This window comes from Canis lupus, chromosome 5 (assembly GCF_011100685.1).
Source record: "Canis lupus familiaris isolate Mischka breed German Shepherd chromosome 5, alternate assembly UU_Cfam_GSD_1.0, whole genome shotgun sequence".
In the NCBI taxonomy this organism is placed as follows: Eukaryota; Metazoa; Chordata; class Mammalia; order Carnivora; family Canidae; genus Canis; species Canis lupus.
Window position 1 is genome coordinate 41,977,164 of NC_049226.1, and position 19,151 is coordinate 41,996,314.

At 56.9% G+C, this 19,151-nt stretch overlaps 1 protein-coding gene across 4 annotated transcripts in view; it reads right to left on the reverse strand.

The window, feature by feature from the left end:
* The window catches only part of RAI1 (retinoic acid induced 1), a 121,085-nt gene that overhangs the window by 76,899 nt on the left and 25,035 nt on the right, over positions 1 to 19,151 (reverse strand). For all 4 annotated transcript variants that reach the window (XM_038537114.1, XM_038537115.1, XM_038537113.1 and 1 more), the window contains exon 2: positions 3,735 to 3,872. The gene's annotated coding sequence lies outside the window, so the exon portion shown is untranslated. The remainder of the gene's footprint in view (positions 1 to 3,734; positions 3,873 to 19,151) is intronic.

Below are 19,151 nucleotides of genomic sequence, written 5' to 3' on the forward strand. Positions count from 1 at the left end.
ATCTAAGATCAGAAAAAGTTTAAGAAGACACAGGTCCTTCCCCACTCCTCCATGGTAGCTGTCTGTGCCAACACCTGCTCCTCGCTCCTGAACAGACCCTGAACTAGGAAAAGTAAACTGAGGCACAGGCATAAGGGGACAACCACTGGGATCTGCAGTCCCATCCCTCTTACTGCACCTACTTTGGATCCTCTATTCTCCTTCTGGAGAATGGGATGGCAAAGAGGAAGGAGTTGTTTTGAGGAGGTACAACAGGAAGCCCACGGCTGGCCAACCATAGTCTAGTGATTTTGGTGGCCCCAGAATCCATGGACAGGGCCAGTGTGCATGACACAAAGTATGAGACAGGCTTAGGAGCCTATCTGGTGCTGTACTTGGTGATGCCATGGGCAGGCTGGGTGCTTCTCCTCTCTTGGGGTCCTTTCATCTGTGTAATAGATCAGGTCAGCCTAAAAGATCCCTAGGAGCTCTTCCCACAAGTAGAAATCAAAATGGCAGATTAGTAGCTGGCTCTTGGCTGCTGCAAGGCCCAGCAACTGCTGTGTGACCTTGGGACTCACTTCCCCTCTCTGGGCCCTGGTTTCCTCCTCTGTCAAAGGAGGAGGCTCACACAGGTGATTCATTGCCAAAGCTCTTTTTCAGTTCTGACAGAAGGTTCTAGATTGGGAGGGAGGAAGGAGAATAGTTTCCCACTTCTGGAAAAATGAGAAGCCCATTTCTTCCACTGCAGGCATGCCGGAGTCTTCAGGATCAGCAACGTCATTTTGAGGAAATCATCTTAAACATCAGAAAAAAAAGTGCTCTGTGCAAAATATAATCGCTACCTCGTTCATCAGGAGAATCCAGAATGTTGAACAAAAGGGGAATATTGAGTAAATGATGGCACATCCCCCCCAGTTGGAAAAGCCTGAAGATATTAACCAGAGTGTTTATGAAGAGTTGGTTACAAAACAGGAAAAGGCTCCTGTTAGCGCCAAGGAAGAAAGCAGGATATACATCTGAATACAGAGAATGGCTACAATGTCTTTAAAAAACAAACCAACCAGGGACTGTGAACAACATCAAAATATTAACATTGTCATAGCCTGCTGTCAAGTAACCTTGTTTCTCTTTCTCTCTGTTTCAGATTTTCTCTGAACCTCATTTTAAAATGTGTATGTCGGAGAGGTTTCTTTCTTTTTTTTTAATGGCTAAATGCCTCCAATTGAGAAACTTTCCCCTTTTTTCATTCATTCATTTATTCATTCATTCATCACTGATTCATTCACTCCTGCGTTTGTCCTGCCAAAGCTGAGTGCCCGGGCATGTGCCAGGCCCCAGAGCTCTCGGATCTGCAGGGAACGCTTCTCACCTGCAGGAAACAAATGAGTGTGTGGTGGGGGTTGGAGGGAGGGAGGCAGCCCCACAAATAACTAGACACCAAGGCACTTGTCCGGTCATGGGGCCCTCTGAGGGGACACAAATCAATTCTGCCGGTTTCAGCCCTGCCTCCTCCCTGGCCTCGGTCAGACCTGCCCTCAACTGCTAGGGTCTCAGAGTCTAGGCTGTGGGTTAGAAACGCACCCTTAACGCCGACCCTCCAGCTGTGGGTGGGAAGAGTTGAGGTGGGGAGCCGGGCAAAGTGTGAACCACCCTCCCCAGACCCCAGGGTGATTCCACTTCAAGTTCCCTAACCCTGGGCCCTAACTCCTTTCCCCTCAGGGCCACAGGGCGGCTACCTGGCTGTTGTACCCTCCCTGGCTCTGATTTCTCCTTCCCCCGAGGCCCCTGACCGAGGCACCACCCAGCCAGGTCCTGTCCCGCTGCCTGCGGCTGCTGAGAAGGGAAGCACAGAGTATGGAATCTGCTAGCTCCTGTCAGCCAGTGTCACGCTGTTAGCACGTCAAAGGGTCCGACAGTGTGTCCCTGCTGTGTGGGGGCTGACAGATTTCTGGGGAGGGTTAACTCTTTATATTCCTGGACCGAGCCACAGAACAGCCTGTAAGCAGCCCGCCACCGCCCCCCTCCCCAAGGTGCATCCCCTCTCCACCAGGAATCCCCTTTTTAAGTCGGGAGAAGGATTTCCTTCTCCTGCCTGGGTTGCCAGCTTGGGGTCCCTGGAAGAGAAAGAGGAGGAGCCCCCTTTGGCTCCCTCCGATGCTCGCCTGGGAATCCAATTAAGGCAGATTTCCATCGACTCTTCTCGGTCCCCACTCCTGTTCCAACCAGCCCCTTCACCCGCTCCACAACCCCCCTCCCACGAAAGGAGCAAAAGGATCTAGGCGCTTTGAGTGCCGAGAAGCTTCTGACCCGGCGACCCCTACTTTGCGTTGTGCGCCCCCCCCTCCAGGACTGCGGTCCCCAGAAAATCTCTGGGCTAGCATTCCCCTCCCAGGGCCCCAGTGGGAAAAGAAGTTCCCACCACTCCCCTCCCCCTTTCTTTCCCTCCCCGCCCCCACCGCGGAGGGAGGGGGCGAGGCGTCCGGATCTCCGGGTCACCGGAGCAGCGTCTGCTGTGGATCGCAGGAGACAAACACTCCGTCACACACACACACATCACCCTCGGGATCACCTCTGAAGCCCGCATTGTACAGAAGGGGAGGAGGCCGAGTTGCGGGGAGGAGGCTGAGGTTAGGGGGGGCCCTCCGACGTGCCTCAAGTCACCAGCCAATCAGCAAGCCCAAGAGGGGCTAGAATCCACGACCCCCGGCCCAGAACCCCACCTTGCCCCCGCCCCCTCCCCCGCACAGCGCCATCCGACGTCAACGTCTCTAACCCAAACAAGCCCCTCCCCCAAGAAGTCTTCCCTCCCCCTCCCCTCCCCCCGCCCTGGGTCAGCAGCCCCCAGAGAGACCCAGCTACGACCCCCACCCCCGACAGCAAGGCGCGAGATTTCATTGTCAGCCTGGCCACTCAGGCGCGCGTGAGGCGGGGGTGCAGGGCAGGGGGGCTGTGTGGCAGGCTACGGCGCGGGGAGTGGGGAGGGGTCTCCAGGGGAAGTGTTTGAAGCTGCTCCTCCAGTTCTGTCCAGATCCGGAAGCCGCCGGGGGAGGGAGGAAGGCGGGGGTGGGGAGAGCGCGACCTTAAGCGCTCGCAGGCGGCAAGGAGGGGCCGCGGCGGCCGGAGGAAGCGCCGGGAGGCGTCGGGGGCGCCAAGTCCCCGGGGAGGCAGCGCTCGCGGGAAGTTTCCCACCGGTTGCCTGGAGCAGGACAGGGTGCGCAGACGGCCCTCCCCGGCCTGACCGGCTCCAGCGCGCAGATTGCGAACTTGAGCAAAACTCCTTCCGTCTCCGGCGTCCCTCACCTTCCCATCGGCGGCCACCAGCCCCGCCATCTCAGCCCCCTGCCTTCCACCATGCCACAGTCGCCAAGACACCTCTCACCAGTGTATTGTGGAGGCAAGGGGAGGGGGAAGTCCCCAACACAACCAAACTGCGGCCACCAAAAAAAAAAAAAAAAAGAGAGAGGGAGAGGGAAAAAAAGAGAAAAGAAACAAAAAAAAAAAAAAGGGAAGAAAGAAATTCCTTCTCTCGAGACCGATTCCTTCAACTGGCGTGGAAAACCCCCAAATAGGCAAATCTGCAACTCCAGCCAGGATCGCGGCGCGGCGGGAGGGGTGCCCGCGGCCGGCGGCCACCACCGCGGGCGGCCCCGGGTTCGGGGCAGGTTCGAGCGCGGCGGCAGCCCGGGGGCTCCGGGAGCCCTCGCGCCCCGGCACGGCCCCCAGAAGACACAAAGCTCTGCCGCCAACAATACCTGCGGGCTCCTCCTGGATCTCCCGGGCGCCGGCGCTGCGCGTCTCGCCGTCTCCCTTTCCCCGCGCCGTCTCTCTCTCCTCCTCTCGCGCGCGCTCTCCCCCTCGCCTCTTCCAGAACGCGGCGGCCAGATGAGATCCTTGGGAGAAAAAAATGTGAGCGCTCGCACGATTCCTTTCTCTCCGCCCGCCGCTCGCGGCGGCACCGGGCTCGCTCCTTTCTCCCTCGCGCTCCCGCGCGCGCCGCGCCTCTCGCGCCCCGCGTTTCCTTCTCAGCAGCCCCTGCGAGCGCCCTCAGTAGCCATTATTCACGGGCCACCGGGGGACAGGAGGTAATTAGAGACCGCCCCGTGGCCGCATCCACTCGGCAAGCGCGATGCGGGCGCGGGGTGCGCGCGGGGAGGGGCGCGCGACGAGGGGGCTTGGCTGCGCGCAGCCCGCGCCCCAGACGCGGGGGAGGGGAGGAGGAGGAGGGGACAGGGAGGGAGGAGGCGAGGGGAGGAGTGGTGAGCTCGGGTAGGGAGCGGGAGGAGGGGGCGCCGGGGAGACGCTCCCGCGGCTCTCACCGCGGGGGCTCGGGGTCACCGGCTAGGAGGCTCCAAGGCGCTTTGGGGGTGGGGGTGAGTGTCCCCGTGTGTGTGTGTCTGTGTATACGCGAGCGCGCGTGCGCGTGTCAGAGACAGAAGAAGAGGGAGGGAAACGCTTTAATATTTTTCCAGTGACTTACGAGCCCGTGGGTGAGCTCTTGGCTGCGCGATTAGGTCCGTGCGTGCATCGGTGTGGCTGTGTATATCTAGTCTGCCCTACGTGTGAATGTCATGGGGTTTGGGGGCCTGGCTACGAGCTTGTGAGTGTGTTGCTGGGTCTCGGAGGAACTGAGTGATGCGGTGCCTGCGTGGAGTTGTGTTTGTGCGCGATCGTTTTATGGGGGATTGTGTGACTGCGTGGGTGGCACTGCGTCCATGTAGGGTGCGTGTGTCCGAGGGGCTGTGTGCCTGTGTAAGGTGCTGTGTACAGGATTGTGTCTCGAGGCTATTGTGGATCTGTGTGCGCTTGTTTGTGAGTGGGATTGCGGTTGTTGGGGTTGTGGAGCTGGCGTGTAGGGGGCAGTACGCCTGTGCAGGGCTGTGGGTCGCCGGGAGGCTGTGGTGTGTGTCTGTCTGCAGGCGGTCTGGTGTGTGGCTGCGTAGGGCTGTGTTCTGCGTGCCGGTATGAGGCCTGGCGGGCGCGGGGGGCGGGAGAGGGGCTCCGCGTGGTGTCGGGGATGGCACCGCCGCAGAAGAGCCGCTTAAGGCGCGAACGGGCTGCGCTGGGGTCGGGGCGCAGCGCGACGAGTAGTGGCGGAGGAGGGGCGGGGAGAGAAGGCGGAGACCGGGGGGCCTTCATCCCGCGCCCCCCCCCGCCCGGCCCCCGCCCCCGCCCCGCACCGGAGACGCAGCTTGGAGATCCTGGTACTTTCCGGCTTCGCGGTCCTAGAGGCGCTGGGTTTAGGGGACCCTGCTGGGCGGGGGAGACGCCTAGGGCCTGGGGGCAGTGGAACGGAGACTCGGAGATCCGGAGCAGCCCAGAAGTGCGCGGCGAGGGCCGCCTGAAGAGGCGGGGAGCGGTCTGGAGACAGCAGAGGACTGGGCCAAGACAAAGAGCGGGGCCGGGGCCTCGAGGCGGGACCGCACCTCCAGGCTCCCCCCGCGGCGGAGGGACAGCCCAGCCTGAGCGCTAACGGCCGTGGCGCGGAGCCCCGCGTTGGTGGCACAGCCCTTCTGCGCCCTAGTCCGGGAGCCGCCACAGGGAGCAGCTCCAGAGCCCCCGGGGCATGGAATTACGCGCCCCGGGAGGGGCCGCGGTCGGCGGAGGGTGGGGGGTGTGGGAGGTGTTCAGAGCGTAGCAGGCGGGCGCCGCGCCCCCGGGCTGTGATTGAGCGCTCCACTGGCCCGCCCCTCGCCAGGCGGCTCACCGCCCACGCAGCCATTCATTCATTCATCTCTGCGTCTCTCCATCTACCCACCCTTCTATCCATACACGTGTCCGACCTATCGTCCGCTCACCCAATTATCGCGCCAGGGATCACAGAGACGTGTCAGCCCTGGCTCCCTCCACTTTCTCCTGCTTGCCAGTCTTGTTTGTCTCACTCTCCTTGTCCCCCCCCCCCCATGCTCCCCACTCAGGCCCCTCTCCGCTCTGCCAAGGGGAGGAGCGCACCCACGACCTCTATCACACTTAGGTTTCGCTGTTCAGTGATTGCCGGACTTCCTCTATTAACCCCCCACCCTGCCGCTGCTAACCTCTCCATACATCCCACACTCCACTCCTGCAGCAATTAGGAGCCAACTGGGTGTGGGGAGCCTTCTCCCCGCCCTGCCTGGCCCTTCCTGAGGCCTGGTGGTTCCTTAGAGCCGTGGCAGGCAACACATCTCTCCTCACTGCCTCCTCCAGGCTGGGGTGCGGGGAAGAGGGGAGAGGGGAGTGGGGAGTAGAAGTAGAAGGAGTTTCATAGTTTGCTGTGCCTCAAGGTCTTGGCTAAGGGCTCAGGGGAGGGTGGCACAGGGGAACACCAGTGGCTTGAATAGTCACTCCCAATCCTACCTACCGTTTGTAGTATCAGATGGGAAACTAAAAAGCACAGATTCCTGAGCTCTGGCACAGACCTAACCAATTCAAGTGCCCAGAACCTTTGCACATGCTGTTCCCTCTGCCTAGGAATCAACAGCTTACAGCCAGGCTGGGCAATCACTGGCCTGCAGCATCTTACAGCCTACCCAGACTCCTGAGTGTGGCTGTGCAGGGGCACAGGGCAGGCCTCTCTTCCAGAAATGGACCCTAATGTGCCCTCTGGGCTGACCGCTAGCTCACCAGGTAAGGATGCAGCAAAAACAAGCAACAGTGGGCACCTACTCCCAGCCAGCCAGCCCTGGGCAGCCCAGCTCCTCTGTGGGCTCTAGTCTCCCCGTCTTTAGAATGGAGGCTATTTGGTGCCTGTCTTCAATGATCTGGCCTAGGAACCAGGGTCAATCAGTCCTGAGGCTGAGGAGAGGCCCAACATGTGCACCAGTAGACAAAAAAAGCCCATATCCCTGCTGGGGACCACCAACCCAGTCACAGACTGGACTGCAATCCCCATCATAGTGCTGCCTGAAAACCCTCAGCCTCAAATTGTCCCTGTCACATCCTGACTCAGCAGCCTCCTCCACACAGCCAGCTGCAAGGTCAAGATCAGCAGGTAGGGGTATGAGGATGGTACCATGTGCCCCCTTCACCAGCGGGGCAGGGACAGGCTCCCCTCCCCAGTTTCAGAGTGATCACATAATCAGGCCCCTCCCTTACTCACCACTTGGGTCTTCTAGATGTTCCTTGAATTCACCAGACACAGGATTTTTGCCCTTGCATGTCCCTCTGCCTGGAATGCTCACCCCCACCTTCTAACGTATCATATAATGTATTTATTTAGGTATTTTGTGCTTAGTTTTGTCTGTGTGCTCAATGGTGCACCTGTCTACCTGGATTGTGCCTAACACACGTTCAGTAAGTGCTTGTTGAATGAATAAATGAGTAAATGAATGAATGAAGCTGACCCAGCCCAGGGCTTTCTCCTCTTTGAACCACTAGCCCTTTGGAGAGGAATGGGGGGAGGGGATAGAGAGCATCTGGGCAAGGACAGGCCATGTGGCTGACTCATCTGTGGTCACTCTGGGAGCACCCTTCATGGATTCTGGATTCTGGGCACATGTCCTAGGGGTTTGGAGGAATGACTCGGTGGTGGGATGGCTTGTCCCAAAGGAGAGCCGAGCCCTTCATCTGTTCCAGGGACCTCTCTGTCATTCTGGGGGCAATGTGGCAGAGGGGTCCAGATTCACACCTGCCAAAGGGGGATAGAAACCCCTACCTAGCCAGGGCCTATCCACAAGTGTTATCGTGGATGGTCATCAAGATACCCCTGCCCAGGGGGAATCTGCTCATCTCTCTCCAGGCTGAGAGAACACAAAGGACTCAGCAAGAGTACACAGGCAGACAATCTGATCCCCACCTAAGTTTCTAGAGCAGTCTCGCTCACCTCTGCCTGGCACAGAGCAGGTGCTCAAGATGCATTTAGAAAATGAATGAATAAAGAAGACACAGTGTCGGGATCCCTGGGTGGCGCAGCGGTTTGGCGCCTGCCTTTGGCCCAGGGCGTGATCCTGGAGACCCGGGATTGAATCCCACGTCGGGCTCCCGGTGCATGGAGCCTGCTTCTCCCTCTGCCTGTGTCTCTGCCTCTCTCTCTCTCTCTCTCTCTCTCTCTGTGTGTGTGTGACTATCATAAATAAATAAAATTAAAAAAAAAAAAAGAAGACACAGTGTCAAAATTCAAACTTAGGTCTATATGGCCTCTGAACCCCTTGCTTGTTCCATTAGACCCTCCTGGCAGGATTCCAGGGATCATGGTGGCAGCACCCAGCACCAGGCAGGTACTCCATAGATGCTGAAGGAATGACTGGCAGGCGAGGCTGCCTGTTTGGCAGGCTCCCTGCTCCTGCCAGGGGTTTGACTCCACTGCTCACCACGTGAGTCCTGCCCCAGGCTCAGTGTCAAGAGGGGATCCCCCAAGGCTTGGCTGGCGGGAGAGTTTTATGGGCCAGCATGGTACTCATAGGTTTCAAAGGGCCAGATGCTTCCTGGGGAGGTGCGGCTGTGTTCAGGAGAGCCTGGCCTGGACAGGTCACCCGGTTGTTCACCTAGCACAATCTGAATAGCTGCTTTCCTGCAAAGTGTGTGTCCAAATACCATTCTAGTGTTGAATAATAAACAGGGGCCAGTGAGGAGACTCTAGGCAGGGGCCTGGGGAGTGCAGGCAATGGGGGTCAGTGGAGCTGCTAGACATTAGGCTCCCTGACAGACCACCAAGGACAGGGCTTAGTCAGGGGCCACCCAGGTAGACACAAGAGGCAGAAAAGAGGGGTCTGGACTTCACCTACCAGCAAGGCAGGTGCCATTAAGACAAAGTCACATTCAAGCTCAGCCCTGGTCTGGGAACCCCCAGACCCTCCTGGCTTTGAGATGTCATGGCTCTCCAAGGAGAGGACAGACCGCCTGGCACTTGACCTGCAAGTCTGCAAGCCACAGGTCAGAGGTGGTCCAGGCAGTTTTCAACATCTATTTTACACATATTTACAGAGTAGTCAGCCAGCGATTTCAAAACTCTTCTCTTTCCCTCACATCAGTCACACACTACCCCCATTTCAAAGACTGGGTCACTGAGATCCAACCAATTGACTTGCCTAAGATCACAGAACTTGTGTGTAACAGAAGTATTTGCCTGGCGAATATTTATTGAGCACCTACTATATTCTAGGCACTGTTCTGTGTGTTAAGTATTCAGAGCAATGAGCAAGACAAAGCCTCTGTTCTTTGTGGTCATGAGTCAGACAAGAAACAGAATGAATGGGCAAATTATATAGTAATGTTACATTTAGGTGAAAAAATAAATAAAGCCAGGGAAGGGGACTGGGAGCATCTGGGGAAGGGCTGGGTTTTCACATTGGGTGGTCAGAGAACTTGCACTTGAAAACATTTGAGAACACACTTGAAAGGCTAAGGTGATAGGGTATGCAGCTGTGTGGGGGGAACACTGCAGGCAGACGGAACAACAGGTACAAAGGTCCTGTGACAGAAGCAGGGTGAGTTTTCATGGAATAGCAGAGGCTCCTGTGGCTGGAGCAGAGTAAGCAAGAGAGCAAGTGGGAAGAGATGGAGACAGAGAGGTGCCTGGAACTACACCATAGGACCCTGTACACCTTAGAAAGAACTTTGGCTTTTATCCGGGAGTAGGATGAGGTATCTCTGCAGTGTTCTGAACAGAAGAGGGACATGATCTCCCTGTGGTCCTCACAATATCTCCAGCTGCTGTTGAAGAGCATGGTCATGGGGCTAGGGCAGGAGCAGGGAGGCCAGTGAGGCGGCCCCTGCACTAGTCCAGGTGGAAGAGGAGAGGGCCTGGCCCGGGTGGGGGGTGTGAAGAGCCGAGGAGGTGCAGGATTCCGTATTTTATTTCGAGACAGGGCTGACAGGACCAGCTGGCGCATTTGGCCCGGCCAACCAGAAGGATGGAGCAGCCAGTCTCGCTAGGTGAATGGTCTGGGGCAGGTTCCCCAGGATGAGGGGGAGGCAAGCCCTTAGGAAGGGACAAACCTGTCCCATCTGATGGGTTAACAAATATCATACCAATACGTTAGCTTAGACAGCTGCTGAAGAAGCCCCATTTTATCGGGTGTACCAGAAGCAGTGCCCTGCCAAGTTAGTTCCCCACACCAAGCCTCAGTTTCCCCTTTTAACGAGCATGTCGGTCCAGGGCAGCAGCTGAGGGCCGTATTTGCCTTCCCTCCCTCGTGGCTGCTGTACTCCCCAACTGCCTGAGTGAACCCACTCTACAAATCTCTGCTCTGGGCTGCATATCTAGGGGTTCCCACCAAGTGCCGGGCATTGTTGGGGGGCACAAGGGAGATAGCAGGGAGCAAAACAGCTGGCCCCCCCTGCCCTTGTGGGCCGGTTGTGGTCACTAAGCAATTCTAGTACTGTTACTTTCTCTCCCACACCAAAACCCTCTACCGCGGAGCACTTCCTAAGAGCCAGGCCACCATGTGAGACCAAGAGCAAAACACTTGAGAAAATGTTTTTCTTTGTAAGCAAAGAACTTGATGTTTCAGCTGGGGGTGGGGGGTGGGGGGTGGATCAACATTATAAATATCCAAGTTCCCTTAAAGTTTCGAAACTTTTTCTTTTCTTTCTTTCTTTTTTTTTTTTTCGAAACTTTTTCAAACAGGAGGTGTGTCCCCCACCCCTGATCCCAGGGAAGGCAGTGGAGGTCAGAGGGAGATCTGGGGTCTCCTTCTATAGGTTCCAGCCAGAGCCAGGGCAGGAGAAAGGCCTGGGGACAGGGGGCACTCTTCCCTTTTCGATCTGCCTTGGGCTGGCCCTGTGGCCCTACAGGGGCTAGGGAGGTATGGGGGTGTCTGCCCATCAGGGTCCTCAGAGACCAAACCAGATCCTGCCTTTGATCTGCATGACCTTTCATCTCTGCTCTCTGTGGCTTTCTCTGCCATCTGTCTGTCCATCCATCCTTCTTTACTAGGCTGTGGGAGGCCACCAAATGAGGTCACATAGCTTCAGGCTCAGGCAGGGTACACCACACTCCCCATTACAGGATCCCCTTCACTGGCTGTGAGCTTCAGGGAAACATCGTAGCCCCTCAGCCTCCATCTCCAGGGTGCTCTGAGCCTAGGCAGCCTCAGCACCCCCTGCCTGGCCCCCATGGGCAGTCACCTCCTTGTCTCAGCATCTGAATGCCCTAGAAGGTGCTGAGCTTGGGTCCCTGAGCTCAGAGGAGGTAAGGTCCTGCATTCAGAATGTGGCAGCTGAAGGAAGGGGTGGGGGGCTGGGAATAAGTGGGGAGAAGAGAAGGGTCGGGGAGCAGGAAAGACAGAGCAGGGACAGCAGGAAGGAAGAAGGGAAGGGACGGAGGAGTAGGAGAGGAGTGGAGGCTACCAGAGCAAGTACAGGGGAGAGGGAGGAAGGGATGACAGAGCACCAGGGATGAGGGGAGGACAGGGCACCAGGACTGCCAGGCAGCATCTGCTCAGCCTGTGGGGCTGCCCCTGCTCTGCATTCTCCTCTGCAGTCCTGGGTCCAGAGGACACCCCTTGGTTCCAGCTGTGATCCATGCTGCCAACTCCCAGCACATGTGGCCTAGCTGGGATCCTGTCATGGCCATGGAAGCCACCCACGGCAGTCAGGGGACCTCTCAAGTAGCTACAACCCAGGGTTCAAACCCATCTTCTTGGCCGAGGAGCCACCAAGGGGCTGGAGGTCTGCCCAGCCCTCTGCCTCAATACAGATGGCCCCCTGACCCTAGCCCCTGATTAACCCTTAGCCACAGCCCCAGAGTGAGCCCCCTGCCCTGACCCCAGTCCTAGACTGACCCCTGCCCTCTGCTGTGAATGGACTTCTGGCCCCAGCCATGGTCCCTAGCCACAGACCAACATCTGGCCCTTGCTCTAGACTGGCCTGTGACTCCAGCCCCAGCCTAAGCCTGAACCCTGATCCTGGCAGAGGCACTCTGTCACTCTGGTGACGATCTCCTGGACACATTCCACCAGGCCACTGGGGACCACGTGGGAAGGAGAAGGGGCCCAGCTCAGAACCATCCAGCCCCCGAGGTAAGGAGCACCATCAACCCCATACATGGTCCACGCTGAGGCCTTAGGGTCACGGGGTGACCAAGGAGGGCCCGAGGCCACTGACACTTTCCCCACGCAGAGTTCACTGGCGCTGAGCAGAAGGCCTGCCGGGGCCAGAGCAAGCAGGCCAGACAAACACACAGACACACTCAGAGCCTGACAGACCTACACACACAGTCAGACCCGCCAGCCCAGCCCCTGAGATCCTCATACACAAAAACACACATGCAAAGACACACACAGCCTGAGATGCACAGGCATCAGCACACAGACGCAAACCAAAGACACACAACCAGACAGGCACAGGCACACACAGACTGTCCCCACCCCCTGCACAGCACCTCCAGCCCAGGCTCCGTGGCTCCCTAGGTGCCCAAGAGTGGGAATGACAACAGCTCCTTCCAAGAGGATGTGGAACCTACTCTGAGTCCCAGTGGCTTCCTCTGCCTGCCTGGAAGAGAACTGGGCAAGAGGGCAAGTTCAGTCCCTCCCCCAAACTCAGGGTGGTTGCTGCTGCCACTTTTTTTGCAGAGAGGGCCTGGCCCCATGCCGCATAGGAGATGGATAGGGAGTAGGATAGGATAGATGCATAGGGAGGGAGGTCAGGACCTGCATAAACACACAGGCTCCGAGCACCTGGCTGGGTCAGTGGTTGAGTGCCTGCCTTGGGCTTGGTCATAATTGTGGGGTCCTGGGATAGAGTCCCACATCAGGCTCCCTGCATGGAGCCTGCTTCTTCCTCTGCCTCTGTCTCTCTGTCTGTCATGAATAAATACATAAATAATCTTTAAAAAAACAAACACAGGCTCCCCTCGGGGGAGATACACGGGCACACACATCTATGTATACGCACACTCACAAAATCAGAGACTCACTTGTGTCTCTATATGCATGCAAGGAAATGTATGCAGGGATATACACAAATGTGCTCGCATAAAAGTGACACAGTGCACACGTCAGGAGACACAGAGACTCCTCTATGGCACACTTGCATACACCTCTGGGTAGCAGCCATCTGCCTCCATACATCATTTGTTCTCTGAGCCCAGGCAGTCCCCAGGGCCCCTAGGTATCTCTGGGTGGCTCAACCACTCCTCAGGTAACCCCTCTAGGCCCTTTCCAGCTCAACTCAGAGCTCTGTGGGCCTCTGCCCTCCCTCTACCTGGTGGCCCAGGGATGGGATGCTGTCCCCAGGGCTTCTCTTGGCTTCCAGCTCCCAACCCCACCCAGGTGAGGACCCCTGAAGTCCACCTTCCATCATCCAGTCTGATGGCTGCAGCTCCCACTCAGACCTGGGTTGGCCATGGCATGCCCTTTGTCTTCAGCACAAGTAGGCCAACTCCCTCCCTGCTAAGGGACAAACCAGTCCTGTCAGCTGCAGTGGCCTGTCAGCTGCAGACTGGGTCAAGAGACCCAGGCCCAGCTTAGTGCCTCCCAGGGCAGGGGAGTCCCAAGTAACATTCAAATGGAAAGCCCTTTTCAGGGGTGCCTGAATCTGCAGAGATCACTGCTGGAAGGAGAGAGAAGAAAGTGCTGATCAAGAAGGAAAGGAGGGATGCTAATTGTGCTGTGTGAATTTTTCATCACCTGAGTGTGTGAGAAGGAGAAGGGGAGCTGGGAGGAGGGGAAGGAGGGCGGAGAGGGAGGAGGAGGGGATTATTGTTATGCTTTTCCTCCCAGTTTGGCTTCATCCCCAAATTCCCCAGTGGAACCCAGGTGACTGTGCCACAGGGCAGGGGTGGTATGTGGAGAGGGTGCTAACTCTGCTAAGCACCCCCATGGAAAGCACCCACAGAATCCTCTGTGGGAGGTGCCCCCCCTTTTTTTAAGATTTTATTTATTTATTTGAGGGAGAGGGAGAAAGAGAGAGAGCACGATAGTGAATGAGTGAGCAGGAGTGGGGGAGGAGCAGACAGAGAGGGAGAAGCCGACTCCCCTCTGGGCAGGGAGCCTGAAGACTATGTGGGGGCTCAATCCCAAGACCCCAGGATCATGAACTGAGCTGAAGGTAAATGCTTAACCAACTGAGCCACCCAGGTGGCCCGAGGGAGGTGTTTTTAGCCCATTTTAGAGATGTACAAACAGCCTCAAAGAGTAGAGGCTAGAGCACAGGTCTGAGTGGCTTTGGGGGAGCCTGAACTACTGCCTTGTCTCAGGAGCTATTCTCATTCATCTGTTAAGACCCTGAGGCCCAGCTCAGAGCAGTCTAGCCTGGGCACACATTTGGAGGAAGGAAGTTGAACCCCTGGCTTCAGAAGCCTGCCTCGGCTCTGACCTCCAGGAGAGTTACTGGGTGATGAAGTCATGACTACCATCCTCCCTACACATCCTAAACCAGGCACTGCCTCTGCCCTCCCTCACGGCAAGTCCAGCCCTGCCCTTGGCTGTGTGTGTCTAGGAGGCTCTGCACCCTCTCTGAGAGGAGAGGTGATGCTTCTGATCCTGCTTCCCTCACAGGGTCAGGGTAGGGGGCAGTGATATGGGCTGGAAAGCAGCCTTCTGAGCTGTAATCATTCTCCCTAAATAGCACCAAGTTCACAGTGTGACACCAGGAGAATCCTCCCAAGCCCAGCCCCCCAATGAGGTAGCTACAAAGGACCTTCACTCGACCAACTGACAGGACCAAGAGCCAAGTCCAACCAACCCCAAATAGTCCTTCCAGGTCTATTTGCATACATTTCTATGGTGGCGAGGACTGCAGTCAACTTTCTTAGATGATCCATACCACTCCTAAAGTGTGAGGATCCATACAACTCCCAAAATGTGTGACAGGAGACTCACAGCCAGCCACTTCACATCATATTTCTGAGCCTCAGATTCCATCACCTTTAGGATGGTGGAGTGGCAGGGCCTGGGCTGTGTTAAGGATTAATGGAAATGTGTATGTGAAAGTCACTACGGGGTCGTCTGCTGCGTCATGCGCCCCTGACAAATGTTAGGTCTGATGGTTATTATTCCCTCCTGCTCTTCAGAGAGATGTGAGTTTTCGATCGCTGGGATGAGTACCAAGTTCCAATTTCATGGTGGTGGTCTGAGCATTTAATTCAGAAATCCTGCGGGTTGTGCTGCTGGGGCAAAGGCCCGCCCGTGTTTTGTCCCTGGTACTCAATGACCACTAACATGTGCTCTGGGCTACTGTCCCCAGATCCCTTTACAACCTCCCAACAGCCAAGTAAGGGGCCTGGGAGCCCTGTGCTGCAGACCCAGAAACCGGGGCTCAGAGAGGGAGCTTAGGAGGAGTAGAAGCAACAGGAAGACAGATTTCACCTCCATATAAGGAAGAGCTTGCTAACAGGCAGAGCTGCCCAGAAATGGAATGAGTGAGCTGCCTTGGGAGGTGGTGAGCAACCCGTGGCTAAAGGCGTGCAAGCAGAGAAAGGGGGTCTCTGGGTGGCAAGGGCACACAGGCAGCTCAAACACTAGACGGGGGAGGACCACTGGGATCTCCGGTCCTGTGACTTGACCAAGGCCATGTGAGGAGGAATGGAATTCCAGAAGGTCAAAGCTGGGGGCCAGAGCAAGCGCTCTCCTGCTCCAAACCTGCCACGTGAAAGCCCAGCAGACAGAGCTCAGTGGGGTGGAGCGAGAGGCCTAGCCCTCTGAACCAATTCCCTGCCTGCCCCCCAGATCACATAGCATTGATTTCTCAGAAAGAAAGGCCTACTTTTTAATTTAAAAGTTGGAAATAGACACAAGTAGAAAGGAAAGAAATCCCAAGTCCCCCTGACCCTGTGACAATTATCACTAATATTCCCTTCCAGTTGTCTCTGTGGGCATCCATTTTGGTTAGAAGTCCCGGCACGATCTAAGAAAGATGTTTCCTTACTGAGATACAATCCGCATATTATACAATTCACCCTGTAAACGTGGTTCTCGGTACATTCAGAGAGTCGTACAGCTGTCACCACTATCTAATTTCAGAATGTTTTCTTGCCCCCCCAAACCCATACCCATTACCAGTCACTCCCCACCCCTCTGCCACACCGCAGCCCCTGTCAACCACTATCTACTCTTGTTTTTATGGGCAAGTGTAGTGGCCCCTTCTCAGCCTCCCTGCTCCCACTTCTGCCCCCCTCAGACCTTATGGCAGCCAGAGGAAGCCTGCCGAAACCCAAGTCAGATCCATCCTCCTCTCACTTGGAACCCTCCATGCCTCCCACCTCACACAAGACTTAAAACCAAACTTGCACCACAGCCTGCAATCACCTACCCAATCAGACCTCTACTACCTTGACCGCCCCTCCCATTCTCCGCCCCCCCCCTTTCCTGCTCCAGCCACACCAGCAGCTCCTCAAACACCTCAAGCATGGTCCGGCCTCAAGGCCTTTGCACTGGCTGTTCCTTCTACCTAGAACATGCTTCTCTTAGATGTCTGCTCAGCTCTTCCGACCACTAGTCCTGCTTTTTCTTCATAACACTTATCATCTGACAGGTCTGTCTTTCTGTCCTCTGTCTTCTCCTCCACTAAGATGGCAGCACCATCGCCTGGTGTCTTGTTTGCACCTAGCATGGAGTTGCAGTTCAGTGAATATTTGCACTGTCTCCAATAAAGTAAGCAACATAAAAGGAATAAATGCAAAAAACCAAGCGCCCCACAGAGCAGACGTTATGAACGAGGCCCTCTGCCTGTGGACATGTGCGGTTTAAACCACACTGTGCCTTTTGTTAATTGAGCCAGGAGAGTTCACATAAAAATCCAAATTCCGGTTTCTCTTGAAAACACCGATCTGGTCATCTAGGGCCGCACAGCCGTGTGACAACTGTCAGCAGGCACTGAGAGGTGGAGCCCAGGGGTGCTGGGGTCCTGGCTCTGGGGTCTGGGGCCAGGCCTGGGGCTGTCTCTGCCAGGTGGCCCTCCCCAGGTCAGAGGCTGGGAGGTCCTGGGAGGCGAATGCTTTGTGGTTCCTCAGGGATGCCCAGCTGTGCTGCCTGGAGGGTGGCCTCCCTCTGTGAGAGACTCGAGTCCTCTGCTGTGGCTGCTCCCCAGCATCTGGGGCCCTGACTCATTCCCTGACACCAGCCTCATTTCCCACCCACCTTTTACATGCCAAACAGGTCAACCAGCGACACGTACCCGGGCTCGCCAAGCTCCGTCACTGCTCGCAGCCAGTGTGCCTCGTGCCTGCCCTCAGCTTCATCCTTATGTCTGTCTTGGGGCCTCACCTGCCCCCAGAGGCCCATTGAGGCCCCCCTCTACACACCTCCCCCTCTGACTCTGAGACAGGGCAGCAGGGGGGTGGCACCTGCTCATCCCAGCCTCCCCAGCCCTGGGCATTGCCAGGGCACAGTAGGCCCTCGGGAAGCTTGGCTAGAGGACTAGATGAGTGGCACCTGCCCCTGTGGGCTGGGAAATTAAGGGATAACATGTACACCTAGAAGGGTCCGACTTGGGTCCCGCTCCAAGCCATCGTGTGCTTGTCAATCACCTACTGTGATTCCAACAAAGGCGGAAAAGCTTGGGAAGGCCTGCAGTGGGGAGGCTGGTCCAGGGAGAAGGCGGCTCGGCTGGAGCTGAGTGTGCTGCTGCAGTTGTGCGTGTGTGCGTGCGTGTGTGAGTGCGTGTGCGAGCGTGTGCCTGTTCATGCTGATGAAGGAGGGCTCTACAGCAGGCAGTGTCCAACGTTCTCCCTGGGCCTCAGTCTCCCCACCTGCATGCAGGGCTCCCCTGATCACCAGCCCCTCTGGCCCCACGGTTCAGGCCTGCCTCCCCACCCTGGGGAGGTTTCAGGGTACTGCAGCCCTGCCTCCCCATCCATCAGGATTTTGCTGCATTCCTGTGAGTCATTCTCCAAACAAACCCCTGCGTGCAAAGGAGAGAAGGGAGCAGGGGAGGGGGAGAGGGGAGGCTGGATGCAAACCCAGCCCCGCCTCCTCCCTCTCGCCTGCTCCCCCTCCATGCCCCCTCCCATGCACACTTGAAGCCCAGCCCCTGGTCCCAGGAGAGCTCTGGAATAAGAGTCTGGTCAGCTTGTACCATGGACTTGCTGTGTGACCTTGGGCAAGACCCTGCCCTCTCTGGGTCTCAGGAGAGGATGACCCTGAAGGTCTCTACCTACAGGATGCCTAGGCTTCCAAGGCATATTCTGTCTCAAATAAAGCAGGGTGTGGGGTGACGGTATGCATGGGTGTCCTCAAACCAGCCTCTGCATACTGCTTTGTCTCAGTTTCCCCATCTATGAAGTGAGGAGAAGGCAAGTCCCTGGTGGCACAGGTGCAGCAAGGCAGGGGTCCTCAACATGGGCCAGCAGCTGGTGCCCACCAATCACAGGACCCAGGCCAGCCTCCAGCCCCGAAGCAGGGTGGGGGAAGGGGAGGGGGCTCCCACCGGAAGTCCCAGTCTCCTGCACTGGGGCCTCACAGTGCAGGCATTTCCCTGGGGGAGGCGGGGTGTGGGAGGTGTGGGGGGGTGTAGAGGGCATCTCTGAGTCACAGAGCCAGGGGCCAGGCCAGGAGGAATGTCTTTATGGGCGGACCCCAGCTCTGGGAGTGGGGGATGAAACACTGCTGGAAATAAAGGAGGAAAATTCCCCACACCAGCAGTGAGAAGTAAAATGGCTGTGGCCGTATGCCCGTGTGTGTGCATGTGGGTGCATGGGTGTGCATGCATGTGTGCTCCACAGGATGGGGAGGCAGGTCCCACAGGTGTCTGGTCATGCAGCTCAGGTGCTAGGGCCTGGTAGTCCAAATCATTAAGGACTGTGCAAACATCTGTGTGCCAGTACATGTCTGCCTGCATGGCACATGAGGGAAGGGCAGAGAGTGCAGGGGGTCTCCCCAAAATGCTTTCTCTTGGGGCTAAAGTGTCCTTTGGGCTCTGTTTCTTTGGGAAAATCCAGCTTCCTAGTCAGCCTCCCTGCAGCCATCATCTTTGCCAGGTGGGTGTATGCACCAGCCTGTGTGCCCCTCATACATGTGTCTGTGTGTGCTTGTGTGCCCTCAGAGCTCCAAAGTGCTGTGAGTGGTCATGCGGCTGCAGGCTGGCTGGCAGGGGACAGTGTGTGTGTGTGTGTGTGTGTGTGTGTGTGTGTGTGTGTGTGTGACAGATTTTGGAGAGTGTGAGAAGGGGGTGTGAGTGTCCATGAATGTGACCACAAGTGGCAGGGGTGCGTGGGTGTGTCTGAGTGTGGGTGTGTATCGGTAGTGCCACAGAAGGCTGGCATCTAGGGATGAGCGTGCGTGCAAGAGGATTTCCGCCTGAAATACCAACTCCTG